Raw genomic sequence first — 22,024 nt, 5'->3', positions numbered from 1 at the left:
CTCTGTCAACACGCAATTTCCCTCGGGAGAATAAAGTTGTATCTTATCTTATCTGAAATGTTAGTGTTCTTCTGATGAAGGCATCATGTAAATTGTGATATACATGAACTTGAGTGTAGTCATGTGTACACGGTGACTTGAACTGGGTCTGTCTCACCTATAAAGAGCCTCTGTGTGGCTGCTCTCATCGTTTACGGCCATACCACTCTGAACACGCCTGATCTCGTCTGATCTCGGAAGCTAAGCAGCGTCGGGCCAGGTTAGTACTTGGATGGGAGACCGCCTGGGAATACCCGGTGCCGTAAGCATTTTGGCCCTCTGAGCAGCAGGCCTCACCTGGTCCTCCTCCCTCATGTTTCACTCCCTCTGTGAACAACCAATGTCCCTCGGGAGAATAAAGTGGTATCTTATCTTATCTTATATGAAAGCATACATTCAGAAAATGAGTATTGCACATGGGCATAATATGAGATGATTGAATGCACATGGGGAGTGAAGTACAGGAGCCACTGTGTGACGATGATGATGATGATGATGATGATGATGATGAGGATAAAAGTGAGCGTCAGAGATGTAAGTGGTCCCTCTGTATGTTCTATGTGATGATTATCAGTTTCATTAGGTAAGACTTTATTATCCAGAAATGTGTGTTTCTGATGAAGGCATCATGTAAATTGTGATATACATGAACTTGAGTGTAGTCATGTGTACACGGTGACTTGAACTGGGTCTGTCTCACCTATAAAGAGCCTCTGTGTGGCTGCTCTCCTCGTTTACGGCCATACCACTCTGAACACGCCCGATCTCGTCTGATCTCGGAAGCTAATCAGCGTCGGGCCAGGTTAGTACTTGGATGGGAGACCGCCTGGGAATACCCGGTGCCGTAAGCATTTTGGCCCTCTTACCAGCAGGCCTCACCTGGTCCTCCTCCCTCATGTTTCACTCCCTCTGTGAACACGCAATTTCCCTCGGGAGAATAAAGTTGTATCTTATCTTATCTTATATGAAAGCATACATTCAGAAAATGAGAATGGCACATGGGCATAATATGAGATGATTGAATGCACATGAGAAGTGAAGTACACGAGCCACTGTGTGACGATGATGATGATGATGATGATGATGATGATGATGATGATGAAAGTGAGCGTCAGAGATGTTAGTGGTCCCTCTTTATGTTCTATGTGATGATTATCAGTTTCATTTGGTAAGACTTCATTATCCAGAAATGTGTGTTTCTGATGAAGGCATCATGTAAATTGTGATATACATGAACTTGAGTGTAGTCATGTGTACACGGTGACTTGAACTGGGTCTGTCTCACCTATAAAGAGCCTCTGTGTGGCTGCTCTCCTCGTTTAAGGCCGTACCACTCTGAACACGCACAATCTCGGATGCTAAGCAGCGTCGGGCCAGGTTAGTACTTGGATGGGAGACCGCCTGGGAATACCCGGTGCCGTAAGCATTTTGGCCCTCTGAGCAGCAGGCCTCACCTGGTCCTCCTCCCTCATGTTTCACTCCCTCTGTGAACACGCAATTTCCCTCGGGAGAATAAAGTTGTATCTTATCTTTTCTGAAATGTTAGTGTTCTTCTGATGAAGGCATCATGTAAATCGTGATATACATGAACTTGAGTGTAGTCATGTGTACACGGTGACTTGAACTGGGTCTGTCTCACCTATAAAGAGCCTCTGTGTGGCTGCTCTCCTCGTTTACGGCCATACCACTCTGAACACGCCCGATCTCGTCTGATCTCGGAAGCTAAGCAGCGTCGGGCCAGGTTAGCACTTGGATGGGAGACCGCCTGGGAATACCTGGTGCAGTAAGCATCTTGGCCCTCTGAGCAGCAGGCCTCACCTGGTCCTCCTCCCTCATGTTTCACTCCCTCTGAGAACACGCAATTTCCCTCGGGAGAATAAAGTTGTATCTTATCTTATCAGAAATGTTAGTGTTCTTCTGATGAAGGCATCATGTAAATTGTGATATACATGAACTTGAGTGTAGTCATGTGTACACGGTGACTTGAACTGGGTCTGTCTCACCTATAAAGAGCCTCTGTGTGGCTGCTCTCCTCGTTTACGGCCATACCACTCTGAACACGCCCGGTCTCGTCTGATCTCGGAAGCTAATCAGCGTCGGGCCAGGTTAGTACTTGGATGGGAGACCGCCTGGGAATACCCGGTGCCGTAAGCATTTTGGCCCTCTGAGCAGCAGGCCTCACCTGGTCCTCCTCCCTCATGTTTCACTCCCTCTGTCAACACGCAATTTCCCTCGGGAGAATAAAGTTGTATCTTATCTTATCTGAAATGTTAGTGTTCTTCTGATGAAGGCATCATGTAAATTGTGATATACATGAACTTGAGTGTAGTCATGCGTACACGGTGACTTGAACTGGGTCTGTCTCACCTATAAAGAGCCTCTGTGTGGCTGCTCTCCTCGTTTACGGCCATACCACTCTGAACACGCCTGATCTCGTCTGATCTCGGAAGCTGAGCAGCGTCGGGCCAGGTTAGTACTTGGATGGGAGACAGCCTGGGAATACCCGGTGCAGTAAGCATTTTGGCCCTCTGAGCCGCAGGCCTCACCTGGTCCTCCTCGTTTCACTCCCTCTGTGAACACGCAATTTCCCTCGGGAGAATAAAGTTGTATCTTATCTTATCTGAAATGTTAGTGTTTTTCTGATGAAGGCATCATGTAAATTGGGATATACATGAACTTGAGTGTAGTCATGCGTACACGGTGACTTGAACTGGGTCTGTCTCACCTATAAAGAGCCTCTGTGTGGCTGCTCTCCTCGTTTACGGCCATACCACTCTGAACACGCCCGATCTCTTCTGATCTCGGAAGCTAATCAGCGTCGGGCCAGGTTAGTACTTAGATGGGAGACCGCTTGGGAATACCCGGTGCCGTAAGCATTTTGGCCCTCTGAGCAGCAGGCCTCACCTGGTCCTCCTCCCTCATGTTACACTCCCTCTGTCAACACGCAATTTCCCTCGGGAGAATAAAGTTGTATCTTATCTTATCTTATATGAAAGCATACATTCAGAAAATGAGTATTGCACATGGGCATAATATGAGAAGATTGAATGCACATGAGAAGTGAAGTACACGAGCCACTGTGTGACGATGATGATGATGATGATGATGATGATGATGATGATGATGAAAGTGCGCAGCATCCAGGCAGAAATGCCATCAATGTGTGTAAATTTGTGGCAAATTGGGGAATATTGAAAATTTTCTAAAAATGTTGACCCGGGTCATCAATTTTTGAAACTGGAGAAAACTTTAAAAGCCAATATCTGTGACAAGGAAGGAGATAGAGAGCTAAAATTGCAGACGCAGCATCCAGGCAGAAATGCCATCAATGTGTGTAAATTTGGGGCAAATTGGGGAATATTGAAAATTTTCTAAAAATGTGGTCATCGATTTTTGAAACTGGAGATACTTGAAAAGCCCATATCTGTGACAAGGAAGGAGATAGAGAGCTAAAATTTCAGACGCAGCATCCAGGCAGAAATGCCATCAATGTGTGTAAATTGGGGCAAATTGGGGAATATTGAAAATTTTGGAAAAAAGTTGACACCCGGGTCATCGATTTTTGAAACTGGAGAAAACTTTAAAAGCCCATATCTGTGACAAGGAAGGAGATAGAGAGCTAAAATTTCAGACGCAGCATCCAGACAGAAATGCCATCAATTTGTGTAAATTTGGGGCAAATTGGGGAATATTGAAAATTTTCTAAAAATGTTGACCCGCGGGTCATCGATTCTTGAAACTAGAGAAAACTTGAAAAGCCCATATCTGTGAAAAGGAAGGAGATAGAGGCTTCTGTGTTCTTCTGATGAAGGCATCATGTAAATTGTGATATACATGAACTTGAGTGTAGTCATGTGTACACGGTGACTTGAACTGGGTCTGTCTCACCTATAAAGAGCCTCTGTGTGGCTGCGCTCCTCGTTTACGGCCATACCACTCTGAACACGGAAGTAAGAGGAGGTGTGTGTGAGCTCCAGGCGTGCGTGTATTTTGACTGATCCTGTGCGGCAATTTTGATTTTGAGTTTAAACTGTGGCGTTTCTTTAAGCCCAGATTTTTCGTTTCTTTGATAGCTCGGTTTTTGGAGCCACCCCCAGCAGTTTTGACTGTCTGGGGGACACTTTAAGTTATTTGTTTGTTTGGTTTGTGTTTTCCTGATGGAAAATAGTTTATACTGTGCTCCAAGTATGGTGAGAACCAGAGGAAAGGGAGCCAGAGTCGCTGCACCGGGCCCGGACCGGACGGCCGAGGCAAACGAGCCGATGGTGAAAGACGATCGGGCGTACAGGACCGTGGACGGTCAGAATATGACGGGAGAAATGGAGGACACACGTGCGGTGACAGCTCCTGACGTAGCCGAAAATGCGGAAGGAGGAAGAGGGCAGGAGAGAGAAATCATCAGAGAGGAAGAGATACGGATTATTAAGGATAAAGCTGAAGAGTTTCAGCAAAATTTAACGCTCGCGCTGGAGCTGATTGGAGAAGATAAAGTGACCGCAATGGAGCTGATCCAGGCAATACAAGACACTTGTGGGAAAATCATCGCCTGCCGGTACACGGGCAGAAATAAATATGAGATCACAATGAATCACCCGAAGGGGAAAGAAAGACTATTGGACGGCATAAAAATTGGACAGACCGCGATCATGTCCAAGGAGTTATGTAATGATGAGCTGGTGGTCTCGTTTCTGGGGCTGCCGGCGTATATCACGGACAGCGTCATTCTGGGCAAGCTGAACAGCTGGGGAGTGAGTGCAGTATCCCCGATCATCAGGAGAATGTGGCCGGGAACTAGAATTGCTGACGGAACAAGATACGTGAAAGTTAAATTCACGGAGACGGTCCAATCACTTCCATATTCGACCAAGTTTGAGACGGCTTTTGGAGCAGAGTTCTTCAGAGTTTTGCACGACAAACAGGTGAAAGTGTGCAGACAGTGCATACAGACTGGTCATATCCTGAGGGACTGTCCAGATTTCCTTTGTAGAAAATGTGGAGAGCAGGGGCACTATGCAAGGGAGTGCATGGGCAGAGGGAACAAATGCCAGAGCTGCAAAAAGGAGAGCAGCAGATGTGTTTGTGAGGACGTTGATCATGCTCCAGGGACGGGAGGAAAGCAACGTGAGGAGCAGGAAGAATCGAGAGAGAATATCTCTGAGAGGGAGGAGACCGAGAAGGATCGTGCGGAGGGGGAAGCGGAGAAAGGAAGAGACATACTGGAGTCGGACGGAGAGCAAGGAATGGAGGTGAGAGGATCGACAGCTGAGGTGCCGGGACATGGAGACGCAGCAGAGGGGCAGAGTGTGGATACATCGGAGAGAAAGGAGAGGAAGGTGAAAATTGTTCAACTTCAGCGGCCCCCAGAATCAGACTCAGAGATATGCTTGACGGGGTCTCAAGAGTCGGGGAACTCGGAGTCTGATATGGACCTCGGAAACAGCCAGGAGCTGGGGAAGAGAAGACTGCAATGGATGCTGAAGACAAGGGGATCAAAAAGAGGAAAAAGTAAGACGTGAACTGTAGCATAAAGATGATGGGCCTGATTTATCTCTATGTATTTACAATGTTAAAAATACTATCGCAAAACACAAACGGCTTAAGATGTATTAACAAGATGAGAGATGTTTTAAGGGTGGATACTTTTGACATCCTCTGTGTACAAGAGACTAGGTGGACAAGGGAGTGGAGAAGCTATCTGAGGGATACATGGGCTGGAAAAGTGTGGGCAAACAAGGGTGTAAATGGACGAGCCGGAGTCGCTATTTTTGCGAAAGGAGATAAGATCCAAAATGTTAAGGAAATAGTGAAGGATGATGAGGGAAGGGTGATCGGTATTGAATTTATTTACAGGAATGTGCTTTACAAACTTTTGAATATTTATGCACCGAATGAGGACAACAAGCGTGGAATTTTCTTTGATCAACTAAAACCGCATTTGGGAGGGAACATTTGTGTAGTGGGGGATTTTAACTGTGCACTTACGAGGTTGGATATATCAAGCAACAATACATACAAAAGTGATATAAGTAGGAAATCGCTAAATGAGCTTTTTGACTATTTCAACCTGGTAGATCTGTGGAGGGTGCGCAATATGGGAGAAAGGGGCTTTTCCAGACGACAGACGGTTCTGGGGAAACTTAAACAGTCCAGGATTGACTTATGTCTATTAGCATCTGGGCTGGAAAAAAAGATTTCAAAATGCTGGTATGAGTTCACAGGGTTTAGCGATCATGCAAGGTTATGGGTGGAGCTGGGGGAGAAAGAGCACAAAGGTGGAGGGTTATGGTGTTTAAATAACAGTGTTTTGCTGGATGGAAAATATAGGGAGAAAGTTGAAAATCTACTGAAAGAAAGAAAAAGAGAACTGCAGGGTGAGGGTTGTATAAATATGGGGGAGTGGTGGGAGGAGGTGAAATTGCACATCAAAAAAGTGACAATAAACTATTGTAAAAATAAAATGGAGAAGGAAAGAAGGACTGAGTATAGTTTAAGAGACCAGATTAATAAAGAGCTGGAAAGGTCGATTGCAGAGGAAAACTTCAACAATCTAAAATATCTCATGCTGAGAAAACAATTAGATGAGCTTGAGAAGAAACGGAGCAGAGGGGCAGCTATCAGATCAAGGATGAAGGATATTTTAGAAGGGGAAAAGAATACAAGTTTCTTTTTAGGGCTTGAAAAAAGACAGCAAAAGAAAGCTCATCTGCAAAACCTGAAAAATGAAGAGGGTAAGACAATGGAGAAGACAGGGGAAATGCTGGAGGTGGCTCATAAACATTTTAAAAAACTTTTTTCAAAGATGGAGGTAAACTCTACAGACCACAGTGTTTTTGAAGGGATAGAAAAAAAATTAGGGGAAGAGGACAGAGCAGACTGTGATAAAAACATAACAGAGGAAGAATTGGAAAGAGCAATAAATGGTTTGAATAAGAACAAAAGTCCAGGGCTGGATGGGTTATCGGGGGAATTTTACATCACCTTTAAACAGGTGATAAAGCCAATTCTCCTGAGAATCTTTCAATGCATGGAGCGGGAGGGGAAAGCATCTGGGGACTTCTTCATGGGGCTAATCCGAGTGGTGTATAAGAATAAGGGTGACAAAGGGGATTTGGGGAATTATAGGCCAATTAGTCTGCTAAATACAGATTATAAAATACTGGCTAAAATCCTGGCAAACAGATTGAAGGAGGTGATAGGCACAGTGGTGAATCCCTGTCAGTGTTATGGTGTGGTAGGGAGAGACATTAGTGACATCATCTTATCGATCCAGGACATCTTTGACAAAATGAATCAGAAGGGAGGGCTGTACATAGGGGTTGATTTAGAGAAGGCGTTTGATAGGGTGGATCATGATTTTTTGTTTAAAACACTGGGAAAGATGGGTTTCGGGGAAGGTTTCACTAAATGGATTAGGTTAATATATAGGAATGCCATCAGTAGGGTGAAAATAAACGGGAGGTTAACTGAGAGCTTCGCTCTGGAGAGGTCAATCAGGCAAGGATGCCCGCTTTCAGCTATGTTATACTCCATAGCGGCAGAACCCTTGTCTGCCCTCATTAGGAGGGACCCAGGGATTTTGGGGATTGAAATGGAAGATAAAACGGACACGAAAATCTACCAGTACGCAGATGACATAAGTATTACGGTTAGGGATGAGAGGAGTGTAGACAGGGTGCTGCAGCATTTAGAGTGCTATGAGAGGGCATCTGGGGCCAAAATCAATGGGAAAAAAACCGAGCTAATGGGCTTTGGTGATGGTTTCGATTGTGTAAATAAATGGAATTTTGTAAAGAGAAATGAAATGGTGAAGGTTTTGGGTGTATACGTAGGTAAGAATCGAGATGCAGCAACAAAACAAACGTGGGGTGAAATAGAGGGAAAAATCAAAATGCGATTGGATTTCTGGTCCGGGAGGAAATTGAATCTAAGGGGTAAAGTGATAGTAACTAACGCCCTCCTCCTGTCCAAGTGTCAGTATGCGCTAAGAGTCTGTGAAATGCCGGACAGGGTAATAGGAAAGCTGAATGACATGATGAGTGCTTTCATCTGGAATAAAAAACAGCATTTGATAGCCAGGAAGGTGCTCATCAATGGGCAGAAGGAGGGCGGTTTGAAATTGGTGGACCTGAAAAGTAAAAAGCTTAGTGCACGGATTCGACTGTTAGGGAAATTTATGGGAAACGCAAAGATTTACGCGTGGCAGAAGTGCCTCGACTCTTGCCTACAGGGGTGGGATAATAGAGGAGTGTTTAATCTATGTAGGGAAACGGAGCAAAGGGAAAGAGCACAGGTTAATGCATTTACAGGGGAAATACTTGAAGCGTGGAATATTTTACTGGGGGATTTAAAGTTTAGATGTGAGACTGCGGAGCAGGTGTTACACCAACCAGTTTTCAGAAATCCGGCAATAAGGTGTCAGGGGAAGGTATTTTCAGGGAGGTACTTGGAGGAACTAGGTTTAAATCAGGTGAAGCACTTTATCCAAAGAGGTGGTGGATTTCTGCAGGAGGAAGTAATCCAGGAGGTCAGGGGAAGATTAGGGAAAGTGAGACCAATAGAGATCAAAAGACTATGCCAGAGAATTTTAGAGGGGTTACCTCGTAGCTGGGTGGCGCTGGTGAAGGGGAGGAGGGCAGAGAAGGCTCTGGAGTTGGTCAGTTTCTCCCTCATCCAAGGAGGGAAAGAGCATGACATACGATCAGTTAACTCCAAGATACTATATAGAGTGTTTTTGGGAAAGGAAAAGAAGAAAGCGGCAGCTGAGGAAGTATGGCTAAGGCAGTTCCATGGGCTTCAGAGGGAGCACATTTGGTCAGATGTAAATGTGAAGTTCATTTCATCAGAGTGCTTTGATACAAATTTCAGGCTCAGACACAATAGAATATTTGTCAATTTGGTGCTAAACCAGATAAATAGACTCAACAGCAAGGTTTGTGATATATGTGAGGTGGAAGTGGAGACATTTAGGCACTTTATTTTTGAATGTAAGGAGTTAAAAGTGTTTTTTGAGAAACTGGACCAATGCTTTCAAAAATGTAGAGTCACAATCACGGAAAAGGAAAAATGGGAGAGGTTTTTTCTATTTGGGTATAAGGAAAGGAAAGCAGGGGTGAACAAATGGCTTATCAATTACATTCTGAGTTATGCCAAACATGTCATCAGACTTCGGAGAAACTATTCACATTTCGAGGACAAAAAAGTGAACATCTGGAGATTTTTCTGTAACTTTATGAAAAGGAATGTGAGTCTGCTGTGGGATGGTGGGGACAAGACTTTCAAACAAAAGGTGCTGGAAGATAACTGTCTATTTGTGTGTGGAAATCAGGGTGGGGTGCAAATGTCAATAGGTCAAGGGTGAGGGGTGATGGGTGAAGGAAAAAAAAAGAAAAAAAAAAAAGATGTGATGAATGGTGTTATGGATTGTTGGAAATAATTTGATTTGATTTGAAATGACTTGTATTTACTTGTGTAAAATGTATTTGGAAAAATATTTATTTTTTTGATAATAAAAGAAAAAAAAAAAAACACGCCTGATCTCGTCTGATCTCGGAAGCTAAGCAGCGTCGGGCCAGGTTCGTACTTGGATGAGAGACCGCCTAGGAATACCCGGTGCCGTAAGCATTTTGGCCCTCTGAGCAGCAGGCCTCACCTGGTCCTCCTCCCTCATGTTTCACTCCCTCTGTCAACACCCAATGTCCCTCGGGAGAATAAAGTTGTATCTTATCTTATCTTATATGAAAGCATACATTCAGAAAATGAGTATGGCACATGGGCATAATATGAGATGATTGAATGCACATGAGAAGTGAAGTACACGAGCCACTGTGTGACGATGATGATGATGATGATGATGATGATGATGATGAAAGTGAGCGTCAGAGATGTTAGTGGTCCCTCTTTATGTTCTATGTGATGATTATCAGTTTCATTAGGTAAGACTTCATTATCCAGAAATGTGTGTTTCTGATGAAGGCATCATGTAAATTGTGATATACATGAACTTGAGTGTAGTCATGTGTACACGGTGACTTGAACTGGGTCTGTCTCACCTATAAAGAGCCTCTGTGTGGCTGCTCTCCTCGTTTACGGCCATACCACTCTGAACACGCCCGATCTCGTCTGATCTGGGAAGCTAAGCAGTGTCGGGCCAGGTTAGTACTTGGATGGGAGACCGCCTGGGAATACCCGGTGCCGTAAGCATTTTGGCCCTCTGAGCAGCAGGCCTCACCTGGTCTTCCTCCCTCATGTTTCACTCCCTCTGTCAACACGCAATTTCCCTCGGGAGAATAAAGTTGTATCTTATCTTATCTGAAATGTTAGTGTTCTTCTGATGAAGGCATCATGTAAATTGTGATATACATGAACTTGAGTGTAGTCATGTGTACACAGTGACTTGAACTGGGTCTGTCTCACCTATAAAGAGCCTCTGTGTGGCTGCTCTCCTCGTTTACGGCCATACCACTCTGAACACGCCTGATCTCTTCTGATCTCGGAAGCTAAGCAGCGTCGGGCCAGGTTAGTACTTGGATGGGAGACCGCCTGGGAATACCCGGTGCCGTAAGCATTTTGGCCCTCTGAGCAGCAGGCCTCACCTGGTCCTCCTCCCTCATGTTTCACTCCCTCTGTGAACAACCAATGTCCCTCGGGAGAATAAAGTGGTATCTTATCTTATCTTATATGAAAGCATACATTCAGAAAATGAGTATTGCACATGGGCATAATATGAGATGATTGAATGCACATGAGGAGTGAAGTACAGGAGCCACTGTGTGACGATGATGATGATGATGATGATGATGATGATGAGGATAAAAGTGAGCGTCAGAGATGTAAGTGGTCCCTCTTTATGTTCTATGTGATGATTATCAGTTTCATTAGGTAAGACTTCATTATCCAGAAATGTGTGTTTCTGATGAAGGCATCATGTAAATTGTGATATACATGAACTTGAGTGTAGTCATGTGTACACGGTGACTTGAACTGGGTCTGTCTCACCTATAAAGAGCCTCTGTGTGGCTGCTCTCCTCGTTTACGGCCATACCACTCTGAACACGCCCGATCTCGTCTGATCTGGGAAGCTAAGCAGTGTCGGGCCAGGTTAGTACTTGGATGGGAGACCGCCTGGGAATACCCGGTGCCGTAAGCATTTTGGCCCTCTGAGCAGCAGGCCTCACCTAGTCTTCCTCCCTCATGTTTCACTCCCTCTGTCAACAAGCAATTTCCCTCGGGAGAATAAAGTTGTATCTTATCTTATCTGAAATGTTAGTGTTCGTCTGATGAAGGCATCATGTAAATTGTGATATACATGAACTTGAGTGTAGTCATGTGTACACGGTGACTTGAACTGGGTCTGTCTCACCTATAAAGAGCCTCTGTGTGGCTGCTCTCATCGTTTACGGCCATACCACTCTGAACACGCCTGATCTCTTCTGATCTCGGAAGCTAAGCAGCGTCGGGCCAGGTTAGTACTTGGATGGGAGACCGCCTGGGAATACCCGGTGCCGTAAGCATTTTGGCCCTCTGAGCAGCAGGCCTCACCTGGTCCTCCTCCCTCATGTTTCACTCCCTCTGTGAACAACCAATGTCCCTCGGGAGAATAAAGTGGTATCTTATCTTATCTTATATGAAAGCATACATTCAGAAAATGAGTATTGCACATGGGCATAATATGAGATGATTGAATGCACATGGGGAGTGAAGTACAGGAGCCACTGTGTGACGATGATGATGATGATGATGATGATGATGATGAGGATAAAAGTGAGCGTCAGAGATGTAAGTGGTCCCTCTGTATGTTCTATGTGATGATTATCAGTTTCATTAGGTAAGACTTTATTATCCAGAAATGTGTGTTTCTGATGAAGGCATCATGTAAATTGTGATATACATGAACTTGAGTGTAGTCATGTGTACACGGTGACTTGAACTGGGTCTGTCTCACCTATAAAGAGCCTCTGTGTGGCTGCTCTCCTCGTTTACGGCCATACCACTCTGAACACGCCCGATCTCGTCTGATCTCGGAAGCTAATCAGCGTCGGGCCAGGTTAGTACTTGGATGGGAGACCGCCTGGGAATACCCGGTGCCGTAAGCATTTTGGCCCTCTGACCAGCAGGCCTCACCTGGTCCTCCTCCCTCATGTTTCACTCCCTCTGTGAACACGCAATTTCCCTCGGGAGAATAAAGTTGTATCTTATCTTATCTGAAATGTTAGTGTTTTTCTGTTGAAGGCATCATGTAAATTGGGATATACATGAACTTGAGTGTAGTCATGCGTACACGGTGACTTGAACTGGGTCTGTCTCACCTATAAAGAGCCTCTGTGTGGCTGCTCTCCTCGTTTACGGCCATACCACTCTGAACACGCCTGATCTCGTCTGATCTTGTGAAGCTAAGCAGCGTCGGGCCAGGTTAGTACTTGGATGGGAGACTGCCCAGGAATACCCGGTGCTGTAAGCATTTTGGCCCTGTGAGCAGCAGGCCTCACCTGGTCCTCCTCCCTCATGTTTCACTCACTCTGTGAACACGCAAGTTCCCTCGGGAGAATAAAGTTGTATCTTATCTTATCTTATATGAAAGCATACATTCAGAAAATGAGTATTGCACATGGGCATAATATGAGAAGATTGAATGCACATGAGAAGTGAAGTACACGAGCCACTGTGTGATGATGATGATGATGATGATGATGATGATGATGATGAAAGTGAGGGTCAGAGATGTTAGTGGTCCCTCTTTATGTTCTATGTGATGATTATCAGTTACATTAGGTAAGACTTCATTATCCAGAAATGTGTGTTTCTGATGAAGGCATCATGTAAATTGTGATATACATGAACTTGAGTGTAGTCATGTGTACACGGTGACTTGAACTGGGTCTGTCTCACCTATAAAGAGCCTCTGTGTGGCTGCTCTCCTCGTTTAAGGCCGTACCACTCTGAACACGCACAATCTCGGATGCTAAGCAGCGTCGGGCCAGGTTAGTACTTGGATGGGAGACCGCCTGGGAATACCCGGTGCCGTAAGCATTTTGGCCCTCTGAGCAGCAGGCCTCACCTGGTCCTCCTCCCTCATGTTTCACTCCCTCTGTCAACACGCAATTTCCCTCGGGAGAATAAAGTTGTATCTTATCTTTTCTGAAATGTTAGTGTTCTTCTGATGAAGGCATCATGTAAATCGTGATATACATGAACTTGAGTGTAGTCATGTGTACACGGTGACTTGAACTGGGTCCGTCTCACCTATAAAGAGCCTCTGTGTGGCTGCTCTCCTCGTTTACGGCCATACCAATCTGAACATGCCCGATCTCGTCTGATCGCGGAAGCTAAGCAGCGTCGGGCCAGGTTAGTACTTGGATGGGAGACCGCCTGGGAATACCCGGTGCCGTAAGCATTTTGGCCCTCTGAGCAGCAGGCCTCACCTGGTCCTCCTCCCTCATGTTGCACTCCCTCTGTCAACACGCAATTTCCCTCGGGAGAATAAAGTTGTATCTTATCTTATTTTATATGAAAGCATACATTCAGAAAATGAGTATTGCACATGGGCATAATATGAGAAGATTGAATGCACATGAGAAGTGAAGTACACGAGCCACTGTTTGACAATGATGATGATGATGATGAAAGTGAGCATCAGAGATGTTAGTGGTCCCTCTTTATGTTCTATGTTATGTCAGACGAGATCGTGCATGTTATATTGATATATGGACAAATAAAGGTTGTTGACTCTCAAAAAAAAAAAAAGGAACAAGGGAAAGAAATCAAAGACAATATGGTCGTAACAGTGTAAACACATGGTAATATACAATGATTGTGATTGTGTGATTGTGGAATATTTAAATAAATAGACAACGCAACTAATGAATCCGATGGTTCTGAATAACCTAACATAACAGAATATAGGAAACAAATAGTAATGGCAATGTCACGAGCTGCTGTTGATTTGCTAATGTTTATAAGTTATGACAGTAGCAATGCTGTACTGTACATTGGATTTTGTAATTTGATTACTTGCTCATTTCATAATGGACTGGTCTGAAAGAGCCTTGTTGACTTGCATCTGACCCTGGGAGTCGATCTGTTCTATTTGTTTGTTCTTGGCTTGTGCTGCTCCAAGATTCTGGCAAACTATTTAATAACATTTTGCTTTTATGAAAGCACACATTCAGAAAATGAGTATTGCACATGGTCATAATATGAGAAGGTTGAATGCACATGAGAAGTGAAGTACACGAGCCACTGTGTGACGAAGATGATGATGATGATGATGATGATGATGATGATGATGAAAGTGAGCGTCAGAGATGTTAGTGGTCCCTCTTTATGTTCTATGTGATGATTATCAGTTTCATTAGGTAAGACTTCATTATCCAGAAATGTGTGTTTCTGATGAAGGCATCATGTAAATTGTGATATACATGAACTTGAGTGTAGTCATGTGTACACGGTGACTTGAACTGGGTCTGTCTCACCTATAAAGAGCCTCTGTGTGGCTGCTCTCCTCGTTTACGGCCATACCACTCTGAACACGCCCGATCTCGTCTGATCTCGGAAGCTAAGCAGCGTCGGGCCAGGTTAGCACTTGGATGGGAGACCGCCTGGGAATACCTGGTGCAGTAAGCATTTTGGCCCTCTGAGCAGCAGGCCTCACCTGGTCCTCCTCCCTCATGTTTCACTCCATCTGAGAACACGCAATTTCCCTCGGGAGAATAAAGTTGTATCTTATCTTATCAGAAATGTTAGTGTTCTTCTGATGAAGGCATCATGTAAATTGTGATATACATGAACTTGAGTGTAGTCATGTGTACACGGTGACTTGAACTGGGTCTGTCTCACCTATAAAGAGCCTCTGTGTGGCTGCTCTCCTCGTTTACGGCCATACCACTCTGAACACGCCCGGTCTCGTCTGATCTCGGAAGCCTATCAGCGTCGGGCCAGGTTAGTACTTGGATGGGAGACCGCCTGGGAATACCCGGTGCCGTAAGCATTTTGGCCCTCTGAGCAGCAGGCCTCACCTGGTCCTCCTCCCTCATGTTTCACTCCCTCTGTCAACACGCAATTTCCCTCGGGAGAATAAAGTTGTATCTTATCTTATCTGAAATGTTAGTGTTCTTCTGATGAAGGCATCATGTAAATTGTGATATACATGAACTTGAGTGTAGTCATGCGTACACGGTGACTTGAACTGGGTCTGTCTCACCTATAAAGAGCCTCTGTGTGGCTGCTCTCCTCGTTTACGGCCATACCACTCTGAACACGCCTGATCTCGTCTGATCTCGGAAGCTAAGCAGCGTCGGGCCAGGTTAGTACTTGGATGGGAGACCGCCTGGGAATACCTGCTGCCGTAAGCATTTTGGCCCTCTGAGCAGCAGGCCTCACCTGGTCCTCCTCCCTCATGTTTCACTCCCTTTGTCAACAACCAATGTCCCTCGGGAGAATAAAGTGGTATCTTATCTTATCTTATATGAAAGCATACATTCAGAAAATGAGTATTGCACATGGGCATAATATGAGATGATTGAATGCACATGGGGAGTAAAGTACAGGAGCCACTGTGTGACGATGATGATGATGATGATGAGGATAAAAGTGAGCGTCAGAGATGTAAGTGGTCCCTCTGTATGTTCTATGTGATGATTATCAGTTTCATTAGGTAAGACTTTATTATCCAGAAATGTGTGTTTCTGATGAAGGCATCATGTAAATTGTGATATACATGAACTTGAGTGTAGTCATGTGTACACGGTGACTTGAACTGGGTCTGTCTCACCTATAAAGAGCCTCTGTGTGGCTGCTCTCCTCGTTTACGGACATACCACTCTGAACACGCCCGATCTCGTCTGATCTCGGAAGCTAATCAGCGTCGGGCCAGGTTAGTACTTGGATGGGAGACAGCCTGGGAATACCCGGTGCAGTAAGCATTTTGGCCCTCTGAGCCGCAGGCCTCACCTGGTCCTCCTCGTTTCACTCCCTCTGTGAACACGCAATTTCCCTCGGGAGAATAAAGTTGTATCTTATCTTATCAGAAATGTTAGTGTTCTTCTGATGAAGGCATCATGTAAATTGTGATATACATGAACTTGAGTGTAGTCATGTGTACACGGTGACTTGAACTGGGTCTGTCTCACCTATAAAGAGCCTCTGTGTGGCTGCTCTCCTCGTTAACGGCCATACCACTCTGAACACGCCCGATCTCGTCTGATCTCGGAAGCTAATCAGCGTCGGGCCAGGTTAGTACTTGGATGGGAGACCGCCTGGGAATACCCGGTGCCGTAAGCATTTTGGCCCTCTGAGCAGCAGGCCTCACCTGGTCCTCCTCCCTCATGTTACACTCCCTCTGTCAACACGCAATTTCCCTCGGGAGAATAAAGTTGTATCTTATCTTATCTTATATGAAAGCATACATTCAGAAAATGAGTATTGCACATGGGCATAATATGAGATGATTGAATGCACATGAGGAGTGAAGTACACGAGCCACTGTGTGACGATGATGATGATGATGATGATGATGATGATGATGAAAGTGCGCAGCATCCAGGCAGAAATGCCATCAATGTGTGTAAATTTTTGGGCAAATTGGGGAATATTGAAAATTTTCTAAAAATGTTGACCAGGGTCATCAATTTTTGAAACTGGAGAAAACTTGAAAAGCCCATATCTGTGACAAGGAAGGAGATAGAGAGCTACAATTTCAGACGCAGCATCCAGGCAGAAATGCCATCAATGTGTGTAAATTTGGGGCAAATTGGGGAATATTGAAAATTTTCTAAAAATGTTGACCAGGGTCATCAATTTTTGAAACTGGAGAAAACTTGAAAAGCCCATATCTGTGACAAGGAAGGAGATAGAGAGCTACAATTTCAGACGCAGCATCCAGACAGAAATGCCATCAATTTGTGTAAATTTGGGGCAAATTGGGGAATATTGAAAATTTTCTAAAAATGTTGACCCGCGGGTCATCGATTCTTGTAACTAGAGAAAACTTGAAAAGCCCATATCTGTGACAAGGAAGGAGATAGAGAGCTAAAATTTCAGACGCAGCATCCAGACAAAAATGCCATCAATGGGTGTAAATTTCGGGCAAATTGGGGAATATTGAAAATTTTGGAGAAAAGTTGACCCCCGGGTCATCGATTTTTGAAACTGGAGAAAACTTGAAAAGCCCATATCTGTGACAAGGAAGGAGATAGAGAGCTAAAATTTCAGACGCAGCATCCAGACAGAAATGCCATCAATGTGTGTAAATTTGGGGCAAATTGGGGAATATTGAAAATTTTCGAAAAAGGTTGACCCGCGGGTCATCGATTCTTGAAACTAGAGAAAACATGAAAAGCCCATATCTGTGACAAGGAAGGAGATAGAGAGCTACAATTTCAGACGCAGCATCCAGGCAGAAATGCCATCAATGTGTGTAAATTTGGGGCAAATTGGGGAATATTGAAAATTTTCTAAAAATGTTGACCCCCGAGTCATCGATTCTTGAAACTAGAGAAAACTTGAAAAGCCCATATCTGTGACAAGGAAGGAGATAGAGAGCTAAAATTTCAGACGCAGCATCCAGACAGAAATGCCATCAATTTGTGTAAATTTGGGGCAAATTGGGGAATATTGAAAATTTTCTAAAAATGTTGACCCGGGTCATCAATTTTTGAAACTGGAGAAAACTTGAAAAGCCCATATCTGTGACAAGGAAGGAGATAGAGAGCTAAAATTTCAGACGCAGCATCCAGACAGAAATGCCATCAATGTGTGTAAATTTGGGGCAAATTGGCGAATATTGAAAATTTTCGAAAAAGGTTGACCCGCGGGTCATCGATTCTTGAAACTAGAGAAAACTTGAAAAGCCCATATCTGTGACAAGGAAGGAGATAGAGAGCTACAATTTCAGACGCAGCATCCAGGCAGAAATGCCATCAATGTGTGTAAATTTGGGGCAAATTGGGGAATATTGAAAATTTTCTAAAAATGTTGACCCGGGTCATCGATTTTTGAAACTGGAGAAAACTTGAAAAGCCCATATCTGTGACAAGGAAGGAGATAGAGAGCTAAAATTTCAGACGCAGCATCCAGGCAGAAATGCCATCAATGTGTGTAAATTTGGGACAAATTGGGGAATATTGAAAATTTTCTAAAAATGTTGACCCGCGAGTCATCGATTCTTGAAACTGGAGAAAATTTGAAAAGCCCATATCTGTGACAAGGAAGGAGATAGAGAGCTAAAATTTCAGACGCAGCATCCAGACAGAAATGCCATCAATTTGTGTAAATTTGGGACAAATTGGGGAATATTGAACATTTTCTAAAAATGTTGACCCGCGAGTCATCGATTCTTGAAACTAGAGAAAACTTGAAAAGCCCATATCTGTGACAAGGAAGGAGATAGAGAGCTAAAATTTCAGACGCAGCATCCAGACAGAAATGCCATCAATGTGTGTAAATTTGGGGCAAATTGGGGAATATTGAAAATTTTGGAAAAAAGTTGACCCCCGGGTCATCGATTTTTGAAACTGAAGAAAACTTGAAAAGCCCATATCTGTGACAAGGAAGGAGATAGAGAGCTAAAATTTCAGACGCAGCATCCAGACAGAAATGCCATCAATTTGTGTAAATTTGGGGCAAATTGGGGAATATTGAACATTTTCTTAAAATGTTGACCCGCGGGTCATCGATTCTTGAAACTAGAGAAAACTTGAAAAGCCCATATCTGTGACAAGGAAGGAGATAGAGAGCTAAAAGTTCAGACGCAGCATCCAGGCAGAAATGCCATCAATGTGTGTAAATTTGGGGCAAATTGGGGAATATTGAAAATTTTGGAAAAAAGTTGACCCCCGAGTCATCGATTTTTGAAACTGGAGAAAACTTGAAAAGCCCATATCTGTGACAAATAAGGAGATAGAGAGCTAAAATTTCAGAAGCAGCATCCAGGCAGAAATGCCATCAATGTGTGTAAATTTTGGGCAAATTGGGGAATATTGAAAATTTCCTAAAAACCGTGACCTGGGTCATCGATTTTTGAAACTGGAGAAAACTTGAAAAACCCATATCTGTGACAAGGAAGGAGATAGAGAGCTAAAATTTCAGATGCAGCATCCAGGCAGGAATGGCATCAATTTCTGTGAATTTGGGTCAAATTGGGGAATATTGAAAATTTTGGAAAAATGTGAACCCGCGGGTCATCGATTTTTGAAACTGGAGAAAACTTGAAAAGCCCATATCTGTGAAAAGGAAGGAGATAGAAACTAAAATTTCAGACGCAGCATCGAGGCAGAAATGCCATCAATGTGTGTAAATTTGGGGCACATTGGGGAATATTGAAAATTTTGGAAAAAAGTTGACCCCCGGGTCATTGATTTTTGAAACTGGAGAAAACTTGAAAAGCCCATATCTGCGCCAAGGAAGGAGATAGAGAGCTAAAATTTCAGACGCAGCATCCAGGCAGGAATGGCATCAATTTCTGTGAATTTGGGTCAAATTGGGGAATATTGAAAATTTTGGAAAAAAGTTGACCCCCGGGTCATCGATTGTTGAAAGTGGAGAAAACTTGAAAAGCCCATATCTGTGACAAGGAAGGAGATAGAGAGCTAAAATTTCAGACGCAGCATCCAGGCAGAAATGCAATCAATGTGTGTAAATTTGGGGAAATTGGGGAATATTGAAAATTTGGGAAAAAAGTTGACCCGCGGGTCATCAATTCTTGAAACTGGAGAAAACTTGAAAAGCCCATATCTGTGACAAGGAAGGAGATAGAGAGCTAAAATTTCAGACGCAGCATCCAGACAGAAATGCCATCAATGTGTGTAAATTTGGGGCAAATTGGGGAATATTGAAAATTTTGGAAAAAAGTTGACCCCCGGGTCATCGATTTTTGAAACTGAAGAAAACTTGAAAAGCCCATATCTGTGACAAGGAAGGAGATAGAGAGCTAAAATTTCAGACGCAGCATCCAGACAGAAATGCCATCAATTTGTGTAAATTTGGGGCAAATTGGGGAATATTGAACATTTTCTTAAAATGTTGACCCGCGGGTCATCGATTTTTGAAACTGGAGAAAACTTGAAAAGCCCATATCTGTGACAAGGAAGGAGATAGAGAGCTAAAATTTCAGACGCAGCATCCAGACAGAAATGCCATCAATGTGTGTAAATTTGGGGCAAATTGGGGAATATTGAAAATTTTGGAAAAAAGTTGACCCCCGGGTCATCGATTTTTGAAACTGAAGAAAACTTGAAAAGCCCATATCTGTGACAAGGAAGGAGATAGAGAGCTAAAATTTCAGACGCAGCATCAGACAGAAATGCCATCAATTTGTGTAAATTTGGGGCAAATTGGGGAATATTGAACATTTTCTTAAAATGTTGACCCGCGGGTCATCGATTCTTGAAACTAGAGAAAACTTGAAAAGCCCATATCTGTGACAAGGAAGGAGATAGAGAGCTAAAAGTTCAGACGCAGCATCCAGGCAGAAATGCCATCAATGTGTGTAAATTTGGGGCAAATTGGGGAATATTGAAAATTTTGGAAAAAAGTTGACCCCCGAGTCATCGATTTTTGAAACTGGAGAAAACTTGAAAAGCCCATATCTGTGACAAATAAGGAGATAGAGAGCTAAAATTTCAGAAGCAGCATCCAGGCAGAAATGCCATCACTGTGTGTAAATTTGGGACAAATTGGGGAATATTGAAAATTTTGGAAAAACGTTGACCAGCGGGTCATCGATTTTTGACACTGGAGAAAACTTGAAAAGCCCATATCTATGACAAGGAAGGAGAAAGAGAGCTAAAATTTCAGACGCAGCATCCAGGCAGTAATGGCATAAATTTGTGTGAATTTGGGTCAAATTGGGGAATATTGAAAATTTTGGAAAAACGTTGACCCGTGGGTCATCGATTTTGAAACTGGAGAAAACTTGAAAAGCCCATATCTGTGACAAGGAAGGAGATAGAGAGCTAAAATATCAGACGCAGCATCTAGGCAGAAATGTCATCAATGTGTGTAAATTTGGGGCAAATTGGGGAATATTGAAAATTTTCTGAAAATGTTGACACGCGGGTCATCGATTTTTGAAACTGGAGGAAACTTGAAAAGCCCATATCTGTGACAAGGAAGGAGATAGAGAGCTAAAATTTCAGACAGAGCATCTAGGCAGAAATGGCATCAATTTGTGTGAATTTGGGGCAAATTGGGGAATATCGAAAATTTTTGAAAAACGTTGACCCGCGGGTCATCAATTTTTGAAACTGGAGAAAACTTGAAAAGCCCATATCTGTGACAAGGAAGGAGATAGAGAGCTAAAATTTCAGACGCAGCATCTAGGCAGAAATGTCATCAATGTGTGTAAATTTGGGGCAAATTGGGGAATATTGAAAATTTTCTTTAAATGTTGACCCGCGGGTCATCGATTTTTGAAACTGGAGAAAACTTGAAAAGCCCATATCTGTGACAAGGAAGGAGATAGAGAGCTAAAATTTCAGACGCAGCATCCAGGCAGGAATGGCATCAATTTGTGTGAATTTGGGGCAAATTGGGGAATATTGAAAATTTTCAGAAAATGTTGACACGCGGGTCATCGATTTTTGAAACTGGAGAAAACTTGAAAAGCCCATATCTGTGACAAGGAAGGAGATAGAGAGCTAAAATTTCAGACGCAGCATCCAGGCAGAAATGTCATCAATGTGTGTAAATTTGGGGCAAATTGGGGAATATTGAAAATTTTGGAAAAAAGTTGACCCCCGAGTCATCGATTTTTGAAACTGGAGAAAACTTGAAAAGCCCATATCTGTGACAAATAAGGAGATAGAGAGCTAAAATTTCAGAAGCAGCATCCAGGCAGAAATGCCATCAATGTGTGTAAATTTGGGACAAATTGGGGAATATTGAAAATTTTGGAAAAACGTTGACCAGCGGGTCATCGATTTTTGACACTGGAGAAAACTTGAAAAGCCCATATCTATGACAAGGAAGGAGAAAGAGAGCTAAAATTTCAGAC

At 43.5% G+C, this 22,024-nt stretch overlaps 15 non-coding genes and 3 pseudogenes across 15 annotated transcripts; all 18 read left to right on the top strand.

The window, feature by feature from the left end:
- The first annotated feature begins 189 nt into the window (after window positions 1–189).
- On the top strand, window positions 190–308 carry LOC142993690 (5S ribosomal RNA). Its single transcript, XR_012961207.1, has one exon. It is a non-coding gene; the product is annotated as a 5S ribosomal RNA (ribosomal RNA).
- A 463-nt stretch (window positions 309–771) lies between these two features.
- Window positions 772–890, top strand: LOC142993839 (5S ribosomal RNA). Its single transcript, XR_012961299.1, has one exon. It is a non-coding gene; the product is annotated as a 5S ribosomal RNA (ribosomal RNA).
- An 820-nt stretch (window positions 891–1,710) lies between these two features.
- On the top strand, window positions 1,711–1,829 carry LOC142993740 (5S ribosomal RNA). Its single transcript, XR_012961257.1, has one exon. It is a non-coding gene; the product is annotated as a 5S ribosomal RNA (ribosomal RNA).
- A 245-nt stretch (window positions 1,830–2,074) lies between these two features.
- LOC142993652 (5S ribosomal RNA) lies at window positions 2,075–2,193 on the top strand. The gene has a single exon (XR_012961171.1). It is a non-coding gene; the product is annotated as a 5S ribosomal RNA (ribosomal RNA).
- A 245-nt stretch (window positions 2,194–2,438) lies between these two features.
- On the top strand, window positions 2,439–2,557 carry LOC142993799 (5S ribosomal RNA; annotated as a pseudogene).
- Window positions 2,558–2,796: 239 nt separating this feature from the next.
- Window positions 2,797–2,915, top strand: LOC142993686 (5S ribosomal RNA). Its single transcript, XR_012961204.1, has one exon. It is a non-coding gene; the product is annotated as a 5S ribosomal RNA (ribosomal RNA).
- Window positions 2,916–10,120: 7,205 nt separating this feature from the next.
- Window positions 10,121–10,239, top strand: LOC142993664 (5S ribosomal RNA). Its single transcript, XR_012961183.1, has one exon. It is a non-coding gene; the product is annotated as a 5S ribosomal RNA (ribosomal RNA).
- Window positions 10,240–10,484: 245 nt separating this feature from the next.
- On the top strand, window positions 10,485–10,603 carry LOC142993610 (5S ribosomal RNA). Its single transcript, XR_012961132.1, has one exon. It is a non-coding gene; the product is annotated as a 5S ribosomal RNA (ribosomal RNA).
- Window positions 10,604–11,066: 463 nt separating this feature from the next.
- On the top strand, window positions 11,067–11,185 carry LOC142993663 (5S ribosomal RNA). Its single transcript, XR_012961182.1, has one exon. It is a non-coding gene; the product is annotated as a 5S ribosomal RNA (ribosomal RNA).
- A 245-nt stretch (window positions 11,186–11,430) lies between these two features.
- Window positions 11,431–11,549, top strand: LOC142993609 (5S ribosomal RNA). Its single transcript, XR_012961131.1, has one exon. It is a non-coding gene; the product is annotated as a 5S ribosomal RNA (ribosomal RNA).
- A 463-nt stretch (window positions 11,550–12,012) lies between these two features.
- Window positions 12,013–12,131, top strand: LOC142993838 (5S ribosomal RNA). Its single transcript, XR_012961298.1, has one exon. It is a non-coding gene; the product is annotated as a 5S ribosomal RNA (ribosomal RNA).
- Window positions 12,132–12,376: 245 nt separating this feature from the next.
- Window positions 12,377–12,496, top strand: LOC142993812 (5S ribosomal RNA; annotated as a pseudogene).
- Window positions 12,497–13,310: 814 nt separating this feature from the next.
- Window positions 13,311–13,429, top strand: LOC142993763 (5S ribosomal RNA). Its single transcript, XR_012961279.1, has one exon. It is a non-coding gene; the product is annotated as a 5S ribosomal RNA (ribosomal RNA).
- A 1,110-nt stretch (window positions 13,430–14,539) lies between these two features.
- Window positions 14,540–14,658, top strand: LOC142993739 (5S ribosomal RNA). The gene has a single exon (XR_012961256.1). It is a non-coding gene; the product is annotated as a 5S ribosomal RNA (ribosomal RNA).
- A 245-nt stretch (window positions 14,659–14,903) lies between these two features.
- Window positions 14,904–15,022, top strand: LOC142993774 (5S ribosomal RNA). The gene has a single exon (XR_012961289.1). It is a non-coding gene; the product is annotated as a 5S ribosomal RNA (ribosomal RNA).
- A 245-nt stretch (window positions 15,023–15,267) lies between these two features.
- LOC142993713 (5S ribosomal RNA) lies at window positions 15,268–15,386 on the top strand. Its single transcript, XR_012961230.1, has one exon. It is a non-coding gene; the product is annotated as a 5S ribosomal RNA (ribosomal RNA).
- Window positions 15,387–15,837: 451 nt separating this feature from the next.
- Window positions 15,838–15,956, top strand: LOC142993800 (5S ribosomal RNA; annotated as a pseudogene).
- A 239-nt stretch (window positions 15,957–16,195) lies between these two features.
- On the top strand, window positions 16,196–16,314 carry LOC142993645 (5S ribosomal RNA). Its single transcript, XR_012961165.1, has one exon. It is a non-coding gene; the product is annotated as a 5S ribosomal RNA (ribosomal RNA).
- The last annotated feature ends 5,710 nt before the right edge of the window (window positions 16,315–22,024 follow it).

The sequence above is a fragment of the Genypterus blacodes genome, unplaced genomic scaffold, assembly GCF_046128005.1.
Source record: "Genypterus blacodes isolate CSIRO-AG114 ecotype Tasmania unplaced genomic scaffold, CSIRO-AGI_Gbla_v1 ptg000028l_1, whole genome shotgun sequence".
In the NCBI taxonomy this organism is placed as follows: Eukaryota; Metazoa; Chordata; class Actinopteri; order Ophidiiformes; family Ophidiidae; genus Genypterus; species Genypterus blacodes.
This window is presented reverse-complemented; position numbering and strand designations above follow the sequence as displayed.